Below are 7,668 nucleotides of genomic sequence, written 5' to 3'. Positions count from 1 at the left end.
GAGGCCGAGGCCTTCCCCCTATAAGACCCTCAGAAGAGCCCTGCTGGGTCAGGCCAGGGAGGGTCCCTCCAGTCCAGCCTCCCGTCTCACCCAGGGGCCAGCCAGTTCCTCTGCAGGGCCAGCCACAGGGCAGAGAGGCCGAGGCCTTCCCCTGAGAAGACCCTCAAAAGAGCCCTGCTGGGTCAGACCAGGGAGGGTCCCTCCAGTCCAGCCTCCCGTCTCACCCAGGGGCCAGCCAGTTCCTCTGCAGGGCCAGCCACAGGGCAGAGAGGCCGAGGCCTTCCCCTGAGAAGACCCTCAGAAGAGCCCTGCTGGGTCAGGCCAGGGAGGGCCCCTCCAGTCCAGCCTCCCGTCTCACCCAGGGGCCAGCCAGTTCCTCTGCAGGGCCAGCCACAGGGCAGAGAGGCCGAGGCCTTCCCCTGAGAAGACCCTCAGAAGAGCCCTGCTGGGTCAGGCCAGGGAGGGCCCCTCCAGTCCAGCCTCCCGTCTCACCCAGGGGCCAGCCAGTTCCTCTGCAGGGCCAGCCACAGGGCAGAGAGGCCGAGGCCTTCCCCTGAGAAGACCCTCAGAAGAGCCCTGCTGGGTCAGGCCAGGGAGGGCCCCTCCAGTCCAGCCTCCCGTCTCACCCAGGGGCCAGCCAGTTCCTCTGCAGGGCCAGCCACAGGGCAGAGAGGCCGAGGCCTTCCCCTGATGTTGCCTCCTGGCTCTGGGATTTGGGGGTTTGGTGCCTCTGAATGTGGAGGTTCCCCTCAGTCAGTGTGTCTAGTAGCCCTCAACAGGCTTATCCCCCATGAATCCCCCTTTCAAGTGGTCCGCACCTGTGGCCATCACTAAATCCACATTTCAGCCACCGTCTGTGTAAAGTGGTATCCGTCCGTCCTCAACCTGCAGCCCACCTGCTTCAGTCGATGCCCTTGAACCAGAATGAGGCCGTTTGAAGCTTCCCAGGGGAGCGGGGCCAGCAGGAGGGGATGAGGCTGCTTGGAAGCCCCTCGGCCAGACCCTCGTGGGCTTGTTCTCTCGCAGCCCTGTGGCCAAGGCTGGGCAGCCAGGAAGCGCTCCCTGGTGGGTGGAGAGGGCGGCCCGGGCCGGGCCGTCTGTTGGTGCCTCCTGGGCCTCAGCCGGGGGACCGGCCCTGTCCGGGTGCACAGCCCTGCAGGCGAGGGTGGCAGCCACAGCAGGCATCGCCCCCCCTTCCTGCCTCGCCAGGAAGAGCAGGAGGAGTTGGTTTCCGTACCCCGCTGGGAGGGAGGCGGGGCTGGGAGAGCTCGGAGAGAGCTGTGGCTGGCCCCAGGCAGGAGGAGAGTGGAACGGGCTCTCCGGATCGGAGGCCGCCACTCTTCCGCGTGGGCACCAGAACGGCTCGCTTAGGGTTTCGGGGGCCAAGGCGGTGCTGCCCTCTGGGCCGGGGACCTGCTGCTCCGCTGGGGAGCGCTGCGCCGGGGCCCCGAGGAAGACGCGCGCCCGCTGCGCCCACCTTACCTTGGCCCGTCTGAAGCAGGCGCCGATCAAGGCCCGCCACGGCCGGGGCCAGGGCATGGCGGCTGCCGGCCGAGCAGACCGACGGGCGCTGCCAACCAAGCGAGGCGGGGGGGCCGGGCGAGCGATTCAAAGGCAGCAGCGCCGTTACTCTCCCGGAGGCCGGAGGGTGGAGGGCGGGGGCCGCGGGGCTCTCCCTCCCTCCCTCCCTCCCTGCGGGGCGCGCAGCGGCCGGGCTGCCTGGCCAGCGGGACCCTCCCGGCCGGCTCGTTCCGGGGGCCGCGCAGCCCCAGACGGCCCGCGAGCGCCTTTGGCTGCAGAGGCTGCAGAGGGGTCCCAGCTGGCGACCTAGTTCTGGGTTGCACCAGAAGCGCGGAAGCTCCGGCGCCTGGGCCCCAGATAAAGTGTGGGCGCAGCATAAACCAGCCCCCCCCCGTTTCCCGGCCCACAGTCCAGGTCTTGTGCCCGCTGGGGTCCCGGGACCGCCGCACAGGCAGAGGCAGAGGCAGAGGCGGGGCCAGGCTGCACCCCAAAGGGCCCTCCTGGACGTCTCTCTTCCTCCCGCAGCTCCACCGAGCCGTCTCTCCGCCTTCGTTCCCATCAAGGCCGGGAGAAACACAGCGGGAATGGCGATGAGCTCACACGAGACCTTAACGTCAGAGTCCAGCAGGGGCCCCTCAGGGCCAACCAGGCTGGATCCAGGGCGGGAGCTTTCGAGGGCGATCCCTCTTCCTCACACGGTAATCTTCATACATGACAAGGAGTTCATGCCCGAGGAAGAGGGATCGCCCTCGAAAGCTCCCGCCCTGGATCCAGCCTGGTTGGCCCTGAGGGGCCCCTGCTGGACTCTGACGTTATTGTGCTCCTTCAGACCAACACGGCAACCCACCTGAATCTAACATGATACGTGTTGTTCGTACTTTCCGGAAACCGTGCAAATAAAATATGGCATTTATAAGCTCCTCTCAAGGTGGGTAGCCGTGTTGGTCTGGGGTAGCACAACGAAAATAGAACCATAGAACCACAGAGGTGGAAGGGGCCACACAGGCCATCTAGTCCAACGCAGGATCAGCCCAAAGCATCCTAAAGCATCCAAGAAAAGTGTGTATCCAACCTTTGCTTGAAGACTGCCAGTGAGGGGGAGCTCACCACCTCCTTAGGCAGCCTATTCCACTGCTGAACTACTCTGACTGGGAAAAACTTTTTCCTGATATCTAGCCTATATCGTTGTACTTGAAGTTTAAACCCATTACTGCGTGTCCTTTCCTCTGCAGCCAACAGAAACAGCATCCTGCCCTCCTCCAAGTCACAACCTTTCAAATACGTTAGGGGCAATAAGCATTTTATCACCGGGGACCGGTCAACGCTTGGCAATTTTCCTGAGGCCTGGGGTGGTGTAGTCTTTTGCCGAGGGACGTCGCCTCCTGAGCCCCTTTTCCACTTACTTTCCCACCGGTGCCCGACTTCCCGCCGCCCGCTGGGGGCGCTGCCGGCCACAGCTGCGCAGTGCCACGTTGAGCGGGAGCCCCAGCCATGGTGGCCGCTGGAGAGCACCAAAGGTGAGCCGGCGGCAGAGTGGCAGGGCAGCCCCTGAGGCAGCAGCCGGGGGGGAGGACAAGGAGGAGCTGCGGCCCAGTACCAACTGATCCATGGAACGGTACTGGTCCCTGGACCGTTGGTTGGGGACAGCTGCTCTAAGGCGGTGGTCCCCAACCACTGGGCTGCGGCCCGGTGCCGGGCCGCGAAGGCCCTGACACCGGGCTGCGGCTCTGTGCCTCTGCAAGGCTGCACCGGGAAGCATGTGCGTTTGCGCCATGCGCGGCCGCAAACGCACATGTGCGGCACTCCCATGCATGTGTGCATGCTCGCATGTGCGCCCAGGTCGCACATGCGCATTTGCGCCATGCACGACCACAAATGCGCACGTGTGGCACTCCTGCTCATGTGCGCATGCGCGGCCGGGCCGTGCATGTGTATTGCGGCCACACATGGCACAAACGCACAGGCACGGCCGGGCAATCGCCCTCCCTGCTGCTGCCAGTCTGAAGCCTGACCGCCGGTCCACTGCTCTAAGGCACCACTAGATCTAGCCAAGCATCTAGGTGCTTCCAATTACCTGCCTGTATTTTATCCCTTCTCACTCTTGCTCAATTTAAAGGCAGTATAGCTTAAGTATGAGCCTCTTGTGGCACAGAGTGGTAAGGCAGCAGCCATGCAGTCTGAAGCTCTGCCCATGAGGCTGGGAGTTCGATCCCAGCAGCCGACTCAAGGTTGACTCAGCCTTCCATCCTTCCGAGGTCAGTAAAATGAGTACCCAGCTTGCTGGGGGGTAATCGGTAATGACTGGGGAAGGCACTGGCAAACCACCCCGTATTGAGTCTGCCAGGAAAACGCTGGAGGGCGTCACCCCAAGGGTCAGACATGACTCGGTGCTTGCACAGGGGAGACCTTTACCTTTATAGCATAAGTAGATGGTGTAAAAAAACTCCCATTTCATCTCCTTTAAAAAAACACAATTAGCTGATATTGAGACAACAGATTAAAATTCCAGGGGAAATCTTTGTTTTTGCTTATGTTGACACAAGCATGAATTGTTTTTCTCTATGATTGGTACATGCCATAAAAAGTGGCATCCTATGTTGTTGTTATGTGCGAAGTCGTGTCCGACCCATCGCGACCCCATGGACAATGATCCTCCAGGCCTTCCTGTCCTCTACCATTCCCCGGAGTCCATTTAAGTTTGCACCTACTGCTTCAGTGACTCCATCCAGCCACCTCATTCTCTGTCGTCCCCTTCTTCTTTTGCCCTCGATCGCTCCCAGCATTAGGCTCTTCTCCAGGGAGTCCTTCCTTCTCATGAGGTGGCCAAAGTATTTGAGTTTCATCTTCAGGATCTGGCCTTCTAAAGAGCAGTCAGGGCTGATCTCCTCTAGGACTGACCGGTTTGTTCGCCTTGCAGTCCAAGGGACTTGCAAGAGTCTTCTCCAGCACCAGAGTTCAAAAGCCTCAATTCTTCTTCTTCCTTATGGTCCAACTTTCACAGCCATACATTGCAACCGGGAATACCATAGCCTTGACTAGACGTGCTTTAGTAGGCAGGGTGATGTCTCTGCTTTTTAGGATGCTGTCTAGATTTGCCATAGCTTTCCTCCCCAGGAGCATCCTATAATGTGTGATAATTCAGGGTAGAGGGGGCATGTAATTCTTCCCGTTCCTTATTTCTCATCCTCTAATCCCAAGATCATTGAGGCACCATTTGCTTTTTTGCCTAATTTCAGTTGATGTAGTCAAGTCTTTTGTCTTTTGCCTGAGAAATTCATCAAGGGGGCAATCACAGGTATTTGGGGCAATCACAGGTATTATCTCTGTCCTGAGAAACCTCTGGGATTTTGCCCTATATTTTGTCCACACCTACCTTCTAGATTTCTTTATTATACATGTACAACCTCATCAAGTACATTGTTCTAGCACCCAGAATTAACCCCAGGATTCAAATCTACCTAAGGCACAATCCTGAGCCCCTTTGTGTGTGCATGTCCTCTAGAATTTCTCCCCCCCCCCCCGGACATGGGCTTGCTTTTCTCCCTGTGTGTGTGTGTGTGTGTGTGTGTGTGTGTGTGTGTTCCTGGATCCCGACATGCTTATGGGCTCTTCATCTCTTCCAGCAACACTGGCGGCTGATCTCTGTTCTGCCTGTTGTGAAGGTCACGTCTCGGTCTTTCCTCTTGTGTGAATATTCAGCTTATTTTGTGTGTAAGTGTGCTAGTTTTATTTTTTTTCCCCCGATTTAAAACATTTTCAGTTTATTTCAAACTGGCCTCTGTGCACGTTTCTAAATTTGAACCTAACATAGAATGTGAGACTCAGGGCAAATCCATTTTGATGGCAGAATGCCCGTTTCTTTTGAGGGTTTTATCTGCATGACTCCTCCCCCCCCCCCCACCTCGTTTTATTGTGCCCACTGGCATACTGGGGATTGCTGAGTTGAACTAGAAGCTCCTTTTAGCATATTCTACCCACGCTGCTGCTGTCCGAGACGGCCTGTGGGAGAACCGGCTACTGCCAGAGCCCTGGGGCTCACACAAAGGCGTCTCTGCCCATGAACTAGGACAGGCGGCTTTTGGGGGGGGGGTGTCCTTACGGGGAAAGACTAAGTCACAACAGCTTTTCTCTCAGTTCTGCCTTTATAACAAGAGAAATGGGAACTGTGCAGTGGTCCATCTTGGAGAATTCTATGGCTTGTGACTTAATTAAAAGCAAGGGGGCAGGGCTGTTGGAGATGCCGAGAGCAGAGGCCATTTCCTCCCTTCTTCCTCTGTTCAAAGCCACTGCCTCCAAAGAGTAGGTTTCTTCTCCATAGTCCCACCTTTTAGCTTTGCAACCAAGGTTCATATTTCAGCCTCCTTCAGGGCAAGATAAAGAGTCTTGGGCATTTTCCTGTGCTATGCGATTCACTGTTCTGATTACGACTTCCAGGGCATACAGATGCTGCTAGTTCGGGAAGAAGACCCTCCACAGAGCGGACAGGAGGAAGCCAACGCTGGGCAAGGCGCAAGGAAGAAAGCTATAACCTACCAAGCTCTCTTCGCAATTGGTCTCTATGATTTGGCTAACAGGATTCAGGGCCAAAGGAGGGCTGGAAACCAGAATGGATGTATTTACTTGTCCAGCTTTCGTGAAACAGAAAGCAGAAAGGCTCAGTGCCTATTTTACATTTGTTTTTTTCCCCCACAGGTCAAAGGATTTAGGCACATCTAGAGATGGACGTAGCCAAAGGATAGTGTCTGGGTGGCAGGTTAACATGGATAGAGAGGTTGTCGAGAGGCATTTAGCTGCACTGAATGAGTTCAAATCCCCTGGTCCGGATGAAATGCACCTGAGAGTGCTCAAAGAACTTTCCGGAGAACTTGCACAGCCCTTGTCCATCATCTTCAGGACCTCTTTAAGGACTGGAGATGTCCCGGAGGACTGGAAGAGAGCAAACGTTATTCCGATCTTCAAAAAAGGGAGGAAGGATGACCCGGGAAACTACAGACCAGTGAGTCTGACCTCTGTTGTGGGGAAGATAATGGAGCAGATATTAAAGGGAGCGATCTGCAAACATCTGGAGGACAATTTGGTGATCCAAGGAAGTCAGCATGGATTTGTCTCCAACAGGTCCTGCCAGACCAACCTGGTTTCCTTTTTTGACCAAGTAACAGGTTTGCTGGATTGTGGAAATTCGGTTGATGTCGTTTACTTGGATTTTAGTAAAGCTTTTGATAAGGTTCCCCATGATGTTCTGATGGATTAATTGAAGGACTGCAATCTGGATTTTCAGATAGTTAAGTGGATAGGGAATTGGTTAGAGAACCGCACTCAAAGAATTGTTGTCAACGGTGTTTCATCAGACTGGAGGGAGGTGAGTAGCGAGGTACCTCAGGGCTCGGTGCTCGGCCCGGTACTTTTTAACATATTTATTAATGATCTAGATGAGGGGGTGGAGGGTCTACTCATCAAGTTTGCAGATGACACCAAATTGGGAGGACTGGCAAATACTCCAGAAGATAGAGACAGAGTTCAACGAGATCTGAACACAATGGAAAAATGGGCAAATGAGAACAAGATGCAATTTAATAAAGATAAGTGTAAAGTTCTGCATCTGGGTCAGAAAAATGAAAAGCTTGCCTACTGTATGGGGGATATGCTTCTAGTTCACACTGTGTGTGAACGAGACCTTGGCGTACTTGTGGATTGTAAACTAAACATGAGCAGGCAGTGTGATGCAGCGGTAAAAAAGGCAAATGCCATTTTGGGCTGTATCAACAGGGGCATCACATCAAAATCACAAGATTCATAGTCCCATTGTATACGGCACTGGTCAGACCACACCTGGAGTACTGTGTGCAGTTCTGGAGGCCTCACTTCAAGAAGGACGTCGATAAAATTGAAAGGGTACAGAGGAGAGCGACGAAGATGATCTGGGGCCAAGGGACCAAGCCCTATGAAGATAGGTTGAGGCACTTGGGAATGTTCAGCCTGGAGAAAAGGAGGTTGAGAGGGGACATGATAGCCCTCTTTAAGTATTTGAAAGGTTGTCACTTGGAGGAGGGCAGGATGCTGTTACTGTTGGCTGCGGAGGAGAGGACACGCAGTAATGGGTTTAAACTTCAAGTACAACGATATAGGCTAGATATCAGGAAAAAAAAT

The sequence above is a fragment of the Paroedura picta genome, chromosome 13 (genome assembly GCF_049243985.1).
Source record: "Paroedura picta isolate Pp20150507F chromosome 13, Ppicta_v3.0, whole genome shotgun sequence".
Taxonomy (NCBI): domain Eukaryota; kingdom Metazoa; phylum Chordata; class Lepidosauria; order Squamata; family Gekkonidae; genus Paroedura; species Paroedura picta.
The sequence above is the reverse complement of the archived record's forward strand: the minus strand, read 5'-3'. Positions refer to the sequence as shown.